The sequence below is a fragment of the Tupaia chinensis genome, unplaced genomic scaffold (assembly GCF_000334495.1).
Source record: "Tupaia chinensis unplaced genomic scaffold, TupChi_1.0 Scaffold000494_1, whole genome shotgun sequence".
NCBI lineage: Eukaryota > Metazoa > Chordata > Mammalia > Scandentia > Tupaiidae > Tupaia > Tupaia belangeri.
In genome coordinates this window covers 3,451,958-3,467,706 of record NW_006160006.1, presented here as the reverse complement: position 1 = coordinate 3,467,706, position 15,749 = coordinate 3,451,958, and the positions used below count along the sequence as shown (strand labels likewise).

The following is a 15,749-nucleotide window of genomic DNA, read 5'->3' as shown; positions in this document are numbered from 1 at the left end:
CACCAAGGGTGCATAAACTACAAGAGCCAAGAGCCCGCAAAGAACTGATTTCTTTCTGAAATTTAGAAACCGCCTTTGAATATGTCAATTCTTACTTCATGTGCTTTAAGAGCAAATTAAGCATCTGAACCTAAATATTAATAAAAAGCATCCACCAATTTTTATATATTTTTAATGTACAACTCATTTATTTCTGATTTTATGCCTAAGCTTGCAAATACCTTTTACATCTATTCATATTCCACTTGCTACCCTCTTGTTCCAATTTTCTTCAATGATTAAAAAGTTTTTCTTTCATTCTGAAGTTTCTAAAATTCTTTTTATTCTCCAATTTTTCTTTAACTTCTCTGTAACCTTTCCTTGTGCCATTTTCCTTTAAAACAATATTTCCTCCTTTGCTTTAATCCTTTTATTCACCAATTCATGTAGGTGGTTTTACCTAGTTTAGTCTTTCACATTTCCTTCACTGTTCTTTTATTTTTTACTACCCATTTTACACTGTTATAATTCTTTAATCACTAGAATCCCTGATCTATTCATCCCTTCACAGCTAGTCCTCAGTGTAGAGTAGCACAAAAGTATTCAATAGGCAGGTAATGAAACCAAATAAAATTGAAGACTAGTGTCCCAAAGTTCAAAAAAGATGAAAGGTAGCTTTTTATACCTCAAAACTGATCATTATTGATTTTTTTAAAGAAAGAAGCGGGGGAGACATTAGTGAACCCAGTCACTCGTGCCTGGGTAACTTCTGCTGCCGCCAGAGTAATAGACCCAAGGACTGAGAGCAACGGTGTCACTTCTTAACATCAGTGTGCCTCGAACAAAAGAGAACTGCCTTAGAGACACTCATGAAAATATCCACACTCATACCGGAAGAGCCAGTTAGGCCAAAATACAACTATTTAGGGAGAAAAGCTTGATGCAAGCTGGTTTTCACAAATTCTAGATTCCCTGGACACAATGCTTGTTTTAAATTTTACCTGGCATTAACAAGACTTCACTGCCTTATTAACTAGAAAATCAAATGTGTTGGCCATGTCTTTCCTTTTTTGTTTAGTACAACGAGGGAAAGCAAAAAGTAGCAGTAAATAAACATAAATGAAATATTGTATTGGGAAAAATCAAGCTTCACTCAGTCCTTGAAACAGAGGTATAATGTAAAGTGAATGTTAACAGCAGGTAACAATGACCAAGTGCTTATGTGTAAAGTCTTTGTAAGCATTAGGTTATTTAATACAATAGTTCCATTACTTAAATATTATCGTTCACATTTTACCAATGAGAAATTAAAGATGAGAGAGAAATTAAGCTATTTGCTCAAGGACAGTTCGCTAATGAAAGGCAGAGTTGGATTTGAACTCCTGTTGATTTCAGAGTTTCTGCACAATACCATCACTTGATTACTGGCCTCATTAACTAGGGAGTGGCTATTTCCTTCACAAGTAGATACTACAGTTTTCTACTGTATGGAATTACTAAACAGTTTGAGAAGAAAAATGCACGTCCTTAATTTTAACCTTCTCATCCTGTTCTTCCCCCGTCATGAAGTCTTGAGGCTGCTCAAATTGTGATCATCCCTCTCCTCTCTGAAAGGTACACACTTGTTTTGCACAAATAGTGTCATGCTCCTCTGTATACCTTCTTTGGTTGGGATCATTTAGTGAATTCCTACAGGGGAGCAGGATGGTGCAATGAACAGACAGTCTACATCCTGACTTAGCACTCACTAGGGCAACATCATCAACCTTTCTGTCATGCTTCTCATCCATGGCAACACGGACACTTTTGCACACTTTGTAAGGGCTGTCCATCTCAACAAACTGTCTGCTGGACGCTTACGTAGTAAGGAATTATGGCCAGGCTATGTGGTGAGTTCTACAAGCAGAGAACTGGCTCTCACAAAGATTATAGTCCAGTAGAAGCACCAGCATGTAAAAGATTGTAGTGATAACTAATAATCCAATAATGCATGTGCATAACATCTTTTAGAAAAGTAAATAATATAAAAGTAAGTTACTATTGTCATTTCCCTTTTTCCTAGGTTGTTTAAGTTCAAGTTTCTAGGAGGCAGGGGCCTTGTCTTATATTAATGGAACAAAGCCCTGATCCTTCTACATAACTCTACAACAGATTTTATGTTTTTTAAAAATAATTTTTTATTGAAAACAATAATTTAATATTAAATATGCTTTTTCCAAAAGGAAAAAGCAACCATAATATTAATGAAATGTTTGCATTTTTGCCTAACGTTTCCTAGTCATGTATTGATATATAATATCACTCATAGTACACATATTTTAGTTTTTGGTTTTTTTTTTAAGAGAGTTTTGCTTTAGGACACATGTGCTCACCAGAGAGAGAGACAAAGAGACAGAAAGTAAGATATCACTCTCCGGTGGAGGGGTGGCAACATCACAATCCCTTCTCCTCCATTTCCTTCCTGGAATTTTGGGCACACATGCACATGTGCCTGGCATAAGTCTCAAGCTGTCAGGTCCAGGACTCAAACCATGGTTGGCCATGTGGGAGTCTAGTTCCTTAACCACCACACTACCTGCTGGACCCTTGTATGCTTTTTAGCAAACTAAATTCTTACACCTTTTTATATTGTAAATATTTTCATGCTTATTTATACTTACACATTGCTTATATTTATAATAAAAATTATAGGGACCAGCAGTTAGCATAATGGCTATGTCGCTGAACTCCCATGTAGTCGACCATGGTTCGAGTCCCAGACCCAGTGGCTTAAACTCATGCTGGGTGCATGTGCGTGCGTGCCCAAGATCCCAAGAGGAGAATGGAGGAGAAGGGATTGCGGCATGGCCATCACCCCTGGGAGGTGATTTCTCCCTTTCTATAAACCAAATAAAATTGAAGACTAGTGTCCCAAAGTTCAAAAAAGATGAAAGGTAGCTTTTTATACCTCAAAACTGATCATTATTGATTTTTTTAAAGAAAGAAGCGGGGGAGACATTAGTGAACCCAGTCACTCGTGCCTGGGTAACTTCTGCTGCCGCCAGAGTAATAGACCCAAGGACTGAGAGCAACGGTGTCACTTCTTAACATCAGTGTGCCTCGAACAAAAGAGAACTGCCTTAGAGACACTCATGAAAATATCCACACTCATACCGGAAGAGCCAGTTAGGCCAAAATACAACTATTTAGGGAGAAAAGCTTGATGCAAGCTGGTTTTCACAAATTCTAGATTCCCTGGACACAATGCTTGTTTTAAATTTTACCTGGCATTAACAAGACTTCACTGCCTTATTAACTAGAAAATCAAATGTGTTGGCCATGTCTTTCCTTTTTTGTTTAGTACAACGAGGGAAAGCAAAAAGTAGCAGTAAATAAACATAAATGAAATATTGTATTGGGAAAAATCAAGCTTCACTCAGTCCTTGAAACAGAGGTATAATGTAAAGTGAATGTTAACAGCAGGTAACAATGACCAAGTGCTTATGTGTAAAGTCTTTGTAAGCATTAGGTTATTTAATACAATAGTTCCATTACTTAAATATTATCGTTCACATTTTACCAATGAGAAATTAAAGATGAGAGAGAAATTAAGCTATTTGCTCAAGGACAGTTCGCTAATGAAAGGCAGAGTTGGATTTGAACTCCTGTTGATTTCAGAGTTTCTGCACAATACCATCACTTGATTACTGGCCTCATTAACTAGGGAGTGGCTATTTCCTTCACAAGTAGATACTACAGTTTTCTACTGTATGGAATTACTAAACAGTTTGAGAAGAAAAATGCACGTCCTTAATTTTAACCTTCTCATCCTGTTCTTCCCCCGTCATGAAGTCTTGAGGCTGCTCAAATTGTGATCATCCCTCTCCTCTCTGAAAGGTACACACTTGTTTTGCACAAATAGTGTCATGCTCCTCTGTATACCTTCTTTGGTTGGGATCATTTAGTGAATTCCTACAGGGGAGCAGGATGGTGCAATGAACAGACAGTCTACATCCTGACTTAGCACTCACTAGGGCAACATCATCAACCTTTCTGTCATGCTTCTCATCCATGGCAACACGGACACTTTTGCACACTTTGTAAGGGCTGTCCATCTCAACAAACTGTCTGCTGGACGCTTACGTAGTAAGGAATTATGGCCAGGCTATGTGGTGAGTTCTACAAGCAGAGAACTGGCTCTCACAAAGATTATAGTCCAGTAGAAGCACCAGCATGTAAAAGATTGTAGTGATAACTAATAATCCAATAATGCATGTGCATAACATCTTTTAGAAAAGTAAATAATATAAAAGTAAGTTACTATTGTCATTTCCCTTTTTCCTAGGTTGTTTAAGTTCAAGTTTCTAGGAGGCAGGGGCCTTGTCTTATATTAATGGAACAAAGCCCTGATCCTTCTACATAACTCTACAACAGATTTTATGTTTTTTAAAAATAATTTTTTATTGAAAACAATAATTTAATATTAAATATGCTTTTTCCAAAAGGAAAAAGCAACCATAATATTAATGAAATGTTTGCATTTTTGCCTAACGTTTCCTAGTCATGTATTGATATATAATATCACTCATAGTACACATATTTTAGTTTTTGGTTTTTTTTTTAAGAGAGTTTTGCTTTAGGACACATGTGCTCACCAGAGAGAGAGACAAAGAGACAGAAAGTAAGATATCACTCTCCGGTGGAGGGGTGGCAACATCACAATCCCTTCTCCTCCATTTCCTTCCTGGAATTTTGGGCACACATGCACATGTGCCTGGCATAAGTCTCAAGCTGTCAGGTCCAGGACTCAAACCATGGTTGGCCATGTGGGAGTCTAGTTCCTTAACCACCACACTACCTGCTGGACCCTTGTATGCTTTTTAGCAAACTAAATTCTTACACCTTTTTATATTGTAAATATTTTCATGCTTATTTATACTTACACATTGCTTATATTTATAATAAAAATTATAGGGACCAGCAGTTAGCATAATGGCTATGTCGCTGAACTCCCATGTAGTCGACCATGGTTCGAGTCCCAGACCCAGTGGCTTAAACTCATGCTGGGTGCATGTGCGTGCGTGCCCAAGATCCCAAGAGGAGAATGGAGGAGAAGGGATTGCGGCATGGCCATCACCCCTGGGAGGTGATTTCTCCCTTTCTATCTCTTTGTCTCTCTCTTTCTGGTGAGCACACATGCCCTATAGCAAAAACCTCTAAAAAAAAAAAAAAAAGAAATAAAAATTATAGACAATTTCTAATTTCTAGGTGTCCTTGATAACTTTATAATTTAATCATTTCTGTCATTACTAAGTAGCAGCCACAGAACATTTGTGCATGAAACTCAAACCACTGCACTACAGCAAAATTGCATAATTTCGCTCATAACAAAGGACCTAACGATTTTTCAGGTTTTTTAGGTACACTCTAGTTACCAAAAAAAGAAAATCTTATTACAAACTGGCATCTGTTCAGAGGCCCCAAACACCACAGAGAGGGAGAGATTTTTCACAGAAGTCACTATCATTCTGGTATAGTCATCCTAAACAATGGCAAATTTGTCTATTCCTTCCAAAATTTCTACTTTTTACATTTTCTTAGTTTGTGACTGGTAGTTCCAGAAAAATACTAAATAATGATGGTGACAATGAAGATTCTTTTATTATTCCTAATCTTTCACAGAAGGCATTCTGAAATTTTAAGACTAATCATCATGTTACATAGCACATATATTCATGTTATGGAAACTTTTTCCTATGATTTAATGAATAGCTTTTAATCAGAAGCATAGTTGTGGGGACCAGCAGATGGTGTAATGGTTACATTACTAGACTCTCTCGTAGTTGACCGCTGTTCAAGTCCCAGACCTGGCAGCTTGAAACTCATTCCAGGTGCATGTGCATATGTGCCCAAAAGCCTGAGGGGAGAATAGAGAAGGGATTGCGGCATAGCCAACCCTCCTGAGGGGTGATTTTCCACTTTCTGTCTCTCTATCTCTCCAGCAAGTGTATATGCTCTAGAGCAAAAATCTCTAAACCAAACCAAAAAAAAAAAAGTATATTGGTGTAATATCAAAAATCATTTGAGCATATATTAAAAATATCAGGTAATTTTTTTTAAATTTTAATTGGGAACCAGATGCTGGTTCAGTGGCAAAACAGGATCCTCTGTGAAGCAATAAACACGGACAGGTTCTCGGTTTAAGTCTGGAGACTTCACTGGGTGCACCAACACAAGCTTGCCCACCGCATACCATGGCTGAAGGCTGGGAGTGGCCTGCACCATCAGGACCCTATAGGAGTGCTGCCATTGTACGCAAGCTCTCTCCTGCTCACTCTTACTCTGGCTCTCTTGCTTATGGAATAAACTATCATTTAAAATGTTAATTGGATATATTAATCAGAGGTCCAAAATTAAGCCTGAATTATGTTTCTAGGAAAAAATGCTATTTTATGCTTTATTATTTCAGTGTATCATTTTCCTTGATATTGTCTTCTGAATTTTTATATCAATATTCATTTGGTAGAAATGCTTTGTATTTTATGCTCTTCTTTTCCCCTATTCTTTTCCTTTTTCTATTTTTCTAAGGCTTTTGTATTTACATTATGCATGCTCTTTAAAAATTGGGATGTCTTTCTTTTTTCTCTGAAAACATTTATATCAGAATCCAATCCTTAGAGTTGATCTACGGCTGGGAATCCATGCCAGCTGCCCTTCCCTGAGGTTAGTCATCTGCTGCAGGAAGACTGGGGCCAGATCCTGGAGGCTCTGACCCTGAGGGCTGAAGGCTGCAGGATGTCCATGGACCATTCGCCCTCATCTGGACAACAAGTTCTTCCTTGAGGGAAGCTTCATGCGGTTCTTCCCCATGCCCGCGCTAATCTCTTCGCTTCAACTTTGTACAAAGAGTTCTCACTAATGTGATAGCCAGAAAAATATATTAGGAAGGTGAGAGTTGAACAGAAAAAGATATGAAAATTTCAGAATTGGGTAGCATGGTTTCGAGAGCATCAGGAACGTCAGAGTTCAGTTCCTCGTCCTGCCAGTTTTAATAAGGTTAAGTCATATTTTTGTGCCTAGGTTCTCTTATATGGAATATGGCACTAATGACCATTGCCAGTGACAAACTGCACTGCTTCACCAAGTTGTCATAACCACTGAACCTCTGGGGACTTCTTTCTAGAGAGAGTAAGTTCATGTGCATGACAGGAATAGTATCTAACAGAGGACTTGTCTGAAGATTAAATGAGCTTCTCCATTTAAAGCATGTCTTTCAAAAGGTGAGTCCTTGGGCCAGGTAGCAGGGCAGTGGTAGCACAGCTGGACACACGTGAGTGAGGTCCTGGCCATGCCAGGAATGTGCACAGGTACCTGTGATCTGGGCTGGCTGGGACTGGGGTTGGACTGTGGCATAGGGACCTTTTGGGGGTGCCTTGTTTCTAGCTGTATCTTTCTCTCTCGCTCTCTCTCTCTCTCGCTCTCTCACTCTCTCATGTGATTATTGTTTCTTATCAGACACAGAAAACATGATTATCTAACCTACACACCAAAAGTTCAAAGAAAAACTATTAGAAAGAAAGAATTTAGTAAGATTGTTAGATGGAAAATCAGCGTGTAGAAATCAATATACACCTCCAATAAACATTTAGAACATGTATCTTTTTAAAGATCTCATTCACAATTACAAGAAAAAAAAACTAAGCAAGACCTTTAGAGAAAACAATTTATATTATTGAAGTACATAAAAGAACCAGATAAATGGAGTTATGTAACATATATACAGATAGAAAGGCTCTGTCATAAAAATGACAGTTCTCTCAAATTAAACCATAAAAATCAATCTACTTCCAATTTCAACAGGGTATATAAAGAGCCTTAGAGGAAAGAGAGAGAACATTCAGTGAGACTGAGTACAGAGATGTGGTCAGGGTTAGAAAAAGGAAGCTCTCACCTCTATCCCCCGAGCACAACCACCTCTACCTCCCGGGCCTAATGGGTAAAAGAAAGAAAATAGGATTATAAAAATCCAGAAAGAACTGGAGCCTTGAAATAGAGAAGGCATGGCCATAGAGGGAGGCCAAGGAGCAGAAACAGAACCAGAGAGATGACCTCCCTGACCACTCTGTGTACTCTCCACCACACCCTCCTGCCAAACCCCACAAGAAATCAGAAGCCAAAGAATGACAGAGTATGCAGATCCACAGAGAACGGATCTGAAGTGGCAACCATGGAATACATGTCACCCGGGACATTTTATGGAATTTAACAAGTAGATTCTAACATGACAATTCTGAAGAATTTATATGTGTATACACATACACATACACACAAAGGGAAAACCATTTTATAGACCAACCACAATAAAACCATTCATGTTGGGAACCAGCAGTTAGCGTAATGGCTATGTCACTGGACTCCCACGTAGTCGACCATGGTTCACGTCCCGGACCCGGTGGCTTAAAACTCACACCGGGCGCGTGTGCATGCATGCCCAAGATCCTGAGAGGAAAATGGAGGAGAAGGGATTGTGGTATGACCATCCCCCCTGGGGGGTGATTTCTTGCTTTCTGTCTTTATGTCTCTCTCTGTCTGTTTGGCAAGCACACGCGCCCTATAGCAAAAACCTCTCAAAAAAAAAAAAATTCATGTTTAACAAAAGTCAACATTTTAAAGTTTTGCCTCAGATTTCTTTTATTTAAGAAGTATTTATATAATAATAATGTATGCCTTTTAAAAAGTATTGGGGGCAGCAGGTGGCTTGGTGGTTAAGGTGCTAGACTCCCACATGGTGACTGTAGTTCAAGTCTTAGACCTAGAGGTTTGCTTTCTCACTTTCCTTCTCTCTGCCTCTCTCTGGTAAGCACGTGTGCCCTATAGAAAACTTAAATAATAATAATATATAAAATAAATAATAATTTAAAAGAAAATAATCTTGGGACCAGCCTTTGGGGTGGTGATTAATGCAGCTGTATCCCTATTCTGGTCCTGGATCCAAGAGCTTGAGAAACACACCCTGTGCATATATGCCCACAATCCTGAAGGGAGGGAATGACAGAGAAGAGATTGCAGCATGACCACTCTCCAAGAGCAGTACTTTCTCACATCATGTCTTCAGTGAGTACATACACTTACTGAAAAATTTAAAGGGAACAGTATTTGGAAAAAACTAATTGTAGTTAGAGAGACTCTGTCTCTTACCATTTACAAGAATCAACTCAAAATGGATTAAAGATTTAGATATGAAGCCTTGAATTATAAAATTACTAGTAGAAAACATAGGGAAAACTTTTGAAGATACTGGTGTAGGCAAAAATTTCGTAAATAAGATCGCTAAAGCATAGGTAATAGTCCTCAAAATAGACACAAAATAGACAAACTAAAAAGTTTCCTCACAGAAAAGGAAACAATAGTTAGAGGGAAAATATAACCATCAGAAAGGAAGAAATTATTTACAAAGTATCCCCCAGACAAGGGATTTCCATCTAGAATATATAGGAAACTCAAGAAGCCCACTCTTAAAAATATGAATGATTCAATTAAAAGATGGGCAAATGAATTGAATAGACAACCTTAAAAGGAAGACTTATGAATGGCCAAGAAGCATATGAAAAAATCTTCGACGTCTCTTGTCATAAGTGAATGCAAATTAAAACCACAGTGAGATACCATTTAACTCCAGTTAGAATGTCAAGGATAAAAAAATAAACAAGAGCTGGTGAGACTGTAGTGAAAAGGAAACCCTCTTACACTACTGGTGAGAATGGAAATTAGTTCAACTTCCATGGAAAACATTATGGAGGTGTTTAAAACCCTATAAGCAGAATTCCCATATGACCTAACAATCCTACTCCTTGGTATTTACCCAAAGGATAGGAAAGACACCTGCATGTCCATGTTTATTGCAACATTATTCATAATTGCTAAATCATGGAACCAGCCTAAGTGTCCAAAAATTGATGACTAGGTTGAAAAACTGTGGCACATGTATACTATAGAATATTACACAATTATAAGAAAGAATGAGATTACATAGTTCACCTCAAAATGGGTGAATATAGAAGATTTAATGTTGAGTGAAGTGAGATAGACTTTAAGAGATACACATTGTATATCCCCACTCAATTTGTACTGAATGTTTGTATTTTATGACAGAGGCTGATAGATCTGAAAATGTGAAGGTAGAGAGGATGGATGTGGATGCTAGATGAAGGGGGTGGGGAGTGTTGGTAGAGAATAGATGGTGGAGGTTGAGTGCAAGAGAAAAAATTTTAGGATAGTCATGTTTGCTTAAAAGCATTATTTGTCTGTTAAACTAATCTGTAGATTGTTTCATGAATGCTTTATAAAATCATGAAAGTTCAAGTGCAATAATGTTTGAAGACTGCAAGTGATAGTGTCTCTTGTTTAAATAAAAGCAGCTTTTTAAAATAAATTTAAAATATTGACAAGCAAACAATTCTCAACCTTATATGGAAAAGCAAACAGCCTACAACAATATTTTTTAAGAACAATGGAACAATAGGGGACATTAAAAAACAAAACAAACAAACAAACAAAAAAAACACTAACCCTAGTCCTACAACTGCCATTGACATTTTAAAATATCTTTTAAAAAATTTTGCAGAGGACACATATCCTCACTAGAGAGAGATAAAAAAGAGAGAGAGAGAGAAGGAAAGAGAAAGCAATATCCAATAGACTGTGGTCCTGCCACAATCCCTTCTCTTCCATTTTTACATCTTCTTGGGATATTAAGCACACATATGCACACAAGCTGCCAGGGCAGAGATTCAAACTGCATGGTCAGCCATGTGGAGCCTGGCTCCCTTAACTATTAGGCCATCACATGTTAATCCCTACTACTCCGCACTTCCTATTCCCCACCAGCCAGCCAGGATCAGTGTGTATGGGTCAACCAGAGAACTGAACCCACAATCTCCATATGGATCCAGCATCTTTGCTTGAGTAGCATGTTACTGCTGCACCACTGAATCAACCCAAAAGTTCATAATTCTTAATATTTAACACTGTGTATATTTTATCCAACATGCTCCTCATATTCTTCATGTATTTATTTTAGGCTAATACATAGTCTCATTTATTTGTAAGGCTCTTCTTCACTGCCCTCCCCCCAATACACACACACACACATGCACTTCATTCCTTAATATGCCAAACACTTAGAGACAGTCCTTCCCATCTGGTACATCTTCCCAACCCACATGTCCTTGAGTAACTTACAGCTACTAAGCTGTCCTCAACAGTGGGGCCTTGAGCACATAGCATTTGTCCCTGTTAGAAAACATTCCCTTTTCATTCCAGTTCTTTCTCCCTTCAGGTGTCAGCACCAATGTCAATTGCTCAAGGAGGCTTGTACAGACCTCAGGGCCAAGTCAAATTTCCCCATAACAGGCTGTCCTTCCATGTACACTTGTCCTTCACTGAACACTTGAATATGTGGATAAGTTCATTATTTAACTTCTCGAAATAGAATGTTCTAAAGAGGCAGGAATCACACCTTTTTCCTTATCATTACATTACTAGGACCTAGCTGAGTACTGGCTACACAGGGGACTTCCAATTTAAAAAAATAATAAAAAAGACACTGAAAAGAGCAATATAACAATACAGTGATTGACATTGGCCAAAAAACCTTAAAAATAGCTTTGATTAGTATATTCAAAGTAAAAGAAAAAATGAAGAAAATAAGTGGAATTTGTAGAAAAGAATAAAATACACATTTGAAAATAGAAAAAAAAAATTACCCCTGAACAAGCTTGACAACTTCAGAGGCTGAATGTAAAAGAAAGACAACAAACTGAAGAAAAGATTTTTAAAAAAATAAAATTACAATAAATATACAGAAAAGAAGAGTAGAAACAGTGAAATAAGCATAAAAGGAATTTTGGGTACAATGAACCAACTGTTAAACATAAAACATCTGAAAAAAAAGAAAACACAATGGAGTATTGCTATATATTAAAATAGTCAAGAATTCATCAATGCACTTCACCTGATGAAAGATATCAACCCACAAATTTAAGAGGAGCTCTACAAAATCAGAATCAAAAAGAAAGAAAGAAAGAAAGAAAGAAAGAAAGAAAGAAAGAAAGAAAGAAAGAAAGCAAGCTAGCTAGCTAGCTAGCTTGCTATAGGAACATAGTAAAACTGGAGGAAAAATTATGAAATCAGCCAGAGACAATGACACATTACCTTAAAAGCAACAAGACTGCACATATTATGGAAGCCAAGAGTTAAAAGAATAACAAGAGTTAAAGCTGGCAACAAGTAACTACCAAATAAAAATTCTATACCCAGCTTAAGTATTCTTTTAAAATTACAGCTATATAAAAGTATTTTTAGATGCACAAAAAAAGAGATTTTGTTGCCAGTAAACTTTCAACAAAAGTTTAAGAAGTCTTTCTTGACAAGGCAGATATTATCATTCATGTTTTTTGTAAAATGAAACTAACGAGTCCATTAAGTTTCAAAATGTGCTCAATATATAGCCAGGAGATAATTGTGGCTTCTGGAGAATTTGTCTCAAAATCTTTAATTTTTTAAAACTCTATTAATTTCATTATCTTGGCCCTCTGAGTAAGATATCAAGCTCCTAAATATTTTCAACAAATCTGTAACTGTTGTCCTTATATTAACTTCTAATTCCAGAAAATGACAAAACCTTTCAGTCAAGGTTTTACTTAACCAATTTTCATATCGAAGTTTTATTCAGAAGTTCAAATCACAATGTTTTGTGAACCATAAAGCACCTTAACCTAGAATTCAAATTACACCATGGAAAAACCCATAAGACAACCTTATAGTTGAGCTCAAGATACTTTTGCCTCAAGGAAGGTTAAGGAAATTTCTCTGTATCATGGAGGTCCTAAAGAACCTATTAAATTGAACAACTGGAGCAATGAAAGCAAGATGCCTTCCAGTAGTACAAGCTTGTTCCTTGTACACAATCTTTTCTCGTATATTTCCCAGTATTCTCACATAAGCACTTTTCCATAACCTCAGAACGTCACCATGGCCGACTCTGGGCAGTCTGCTACTGTGCTGTTTTCATCTTATACTGAGATTTCTTTCTCTTCTTCCTCATCTTTCCCAGTTGAGAGTTCTCATATAACAAAATACCCAAAATATCTGAGAAATACATTAAAGAACATTACGAGAATAACCCCTAGTTCAAAGGCATTATTTTACTTCATGCATTCTTGAAGCTAATATTGTCCTATCAAATGTATCAATCATACCTACTTACTCAGTTGTCAGAAAAGTCATTATGCATTTTTGCATAGAAAAAGTACATCACAACTTTATGACAACTCAATATATAAGATGCTCATACTTTCTGAAGTCTTCACATATCCTGGTGTGTATGTGTATTGAAGCACTTAATGTCTTTCTTGGATAAAATATTTTAGAAACACAGTTAAAGATCTGTGAAATATATGAAATATGATCTGTTCTTGCTGGTGTCCATTTTTATCGACTGCACGAAGGTGTAAGGACATATTGTTAAAGGTGGTATCCCCTGCCATACGCTGTCCGCCAGATACCTTGGTGCCTCCTGCCATCATTAGTGCTGACTACGCTCAGAATTACACATATGGTGTATGAAGAGCATAGATTTATGCCGGGCACCCCACTGCACAATTACGCACATCAGCAGATTGCGTGTTCACTGGGCAAGTTGCAAGGCGACCTCGTGCTATTACCGTATTTGAGGAAAGGAGGCAATGCAAGCGGCCGGTTCTCTAAGTGCCATACCATAAAATCTTGTAAGCTTTATTATAAAGAGATGAGCACAATAAAAGTAGAAAGATAACTTGCAAAGAAACAGGTGGAGACTTCTGTGATGAAAGTCAACACAGAATTTTTTTTTTTTCCTAATTGTCAGGAGAAAATGTTGCTGCTAACCCCAGAAGCCCTGGATAAAGGTCAATTCTGGTCATATCACTGGTCTCTCAGCAGAGAGAAATATAAGCACTTAATTACACACTTCCCAGGAGAGAGAAACACGTCAAAGCTATGGTGAGGCCCTGTGATACCCGTCTCAGTCCCACCATGCATGCTCAGTAAAACCTCCACTCTCTCACCCAGCTCCTTCCTCACTCCCACATTCACCGTCCCAGTGATTTTCTACCCTGAAGAGTCCTCAAACTTGTAAGAATGATCACTGATCTAGAAATATTTTGATCCTGTCTTAGAAAAGTTTTATAAGGAACACCTATCTTAAAAAAAAAAAGAAAAGAAAAAAAAAACTAGAGAAAAAAATAGTAAGCTTTTTTTAAGAAAAATAAAATGACCCTTTGAATTACAACTGATATTTCTATTTTGTAGCCTGGCATTGTGTCAGATGCTGGAGTAGCAAACTTGGCATACCAAGAATCTCCCTAATGTTCAGAGATTATTTATAATATAACAAATTCATGAATGAATTAACTCTTTAATGTTTAAATATTTTAGACTGCAGTGGATGAAAACTTTGAAAACAACAATTGAACTTCACAGTAGCAGACTTTACTTCTTCCCATCTTTTTCATAAAGAGGAATTTTTAAAAAATAAACTGACATTTTTTAAGAAACGTTCTGAGATAGTGCCACTTTCTTATGAGCTAAAAATTGGACTCTTGCCAAGCAGACGGAATTCGTTGATAAAACGCACATCCTTCGGCAAGACGCCAGGAGGTGTGGACACGGACACGCTGGCTTCCCAGCGCTCGCACACCTGCGACTCCAGGCTACCTGAGCAGGTTCCAGCCCGCCGAGCTCTGGGGTAGGATGAATACAGACCGTGAGGGTGTGGAACCGGCGAGCCCGGTCTGGAACTACCAATATAACAAAAGGACGAGCAGGGAACGCGGGGCTTCCCAGCTGCAATCTGGGCGCGCCTCTGCCTCCGTCCATCCACTCCTCCAATCCCCAAGGCAAGTACTTCCGAAACCATAAAGAAGGGCGAGAGTGAGTCTGGCTACGGTTGCCCTTCCCCTCACACCTCCTGGGGCCAGAACTCGGCATCTGTCCGCCCCACTGCCCATTTCACTTCCCAGAGCGCGGCAGCTCGCTCTGCTGCCTGGAACTGCGACACTTACCCCGAGCGTCTCAAGTCCGAGCTCCCGGTCCCGCCTGCCACAAGAACACAATGGCATCTCTCGCCCAGGAGCCCAGAGTGGACCCAATAGTTGCAGCGCGCCCGACTCGGGTCTGAGCGCATCCGTGCTAACCCCAAGACAAAGGCGGCCCCAGGTCTTCCGAGGCGCGCACCTGCCTGGGTGAGCGGCCCCCTCAAGCCCACGCCGGGAGCCCGGGAGCCCGCGAAGTGACTGTCATCTGTTCCGCGCCTTCCGAGGGGTGCGGCTGGCGACTAGTAGCACGCGAGTGTGCACAGCGCGCAGCGCGCAGGGGAGCCTCCAGGACCAAGGCGCGTGGGAACAGGAGCGGCAACTGCCCGGGCTGCCGCTGGGGAAGCCTCCAGTCGCCGCGCAGTGCCTGCCAGGTGAGCCCGCCAGGGCGCCCGCTCCAGCACGGCCGGAGCGTCAGCTCTCCCGCGACCCTGCACACGCACCTGCTGCCTGCGCTCCCGAAGGCTGTGCGCCCGGCCCCGCGAAGGGTCAGGACCCGCCGCCCGAGAGCCTGAGCCCAGGAAAAGCCGATCAGCGAGGCTGATCGAACAGCCCTTGCGATCACTCACCCGCGAGGCGTGAAGTGGCTCAGGCGGCCGCCAGGCTGCGCGCAGCCCGCAGCCCCCGACGCAGGCATCCTACCATCCTTTGTCAGCCGCC

The 15,749-nt window shown here is 39.4% G+C and overlaps 1 protein-coding gene across 1 annotated transcript in view; it reads right to left on the bottom strand.

Annotated features, from left to right (window-relative positions):
• Nucleotides 1-15,722, bottom strand: part of MARCHF1 (membrane associated ring-CH-type finger 1) — a 641,401-nt gene extending 625,679 nt beyond the window's left edge. Inside the window, exon 1 of the mRNA XM_006156469.3 lies at nt 15,659-15,722. The gene's annotated coding sequence lies outside the window, so the exon portion shown is untranslated. The remainder of the gene's footprint in view (nt 1-15,658) is intronic.
• Between the last annotated feature and the right edge of the window lie 27 nt (nt 15,723-15,749).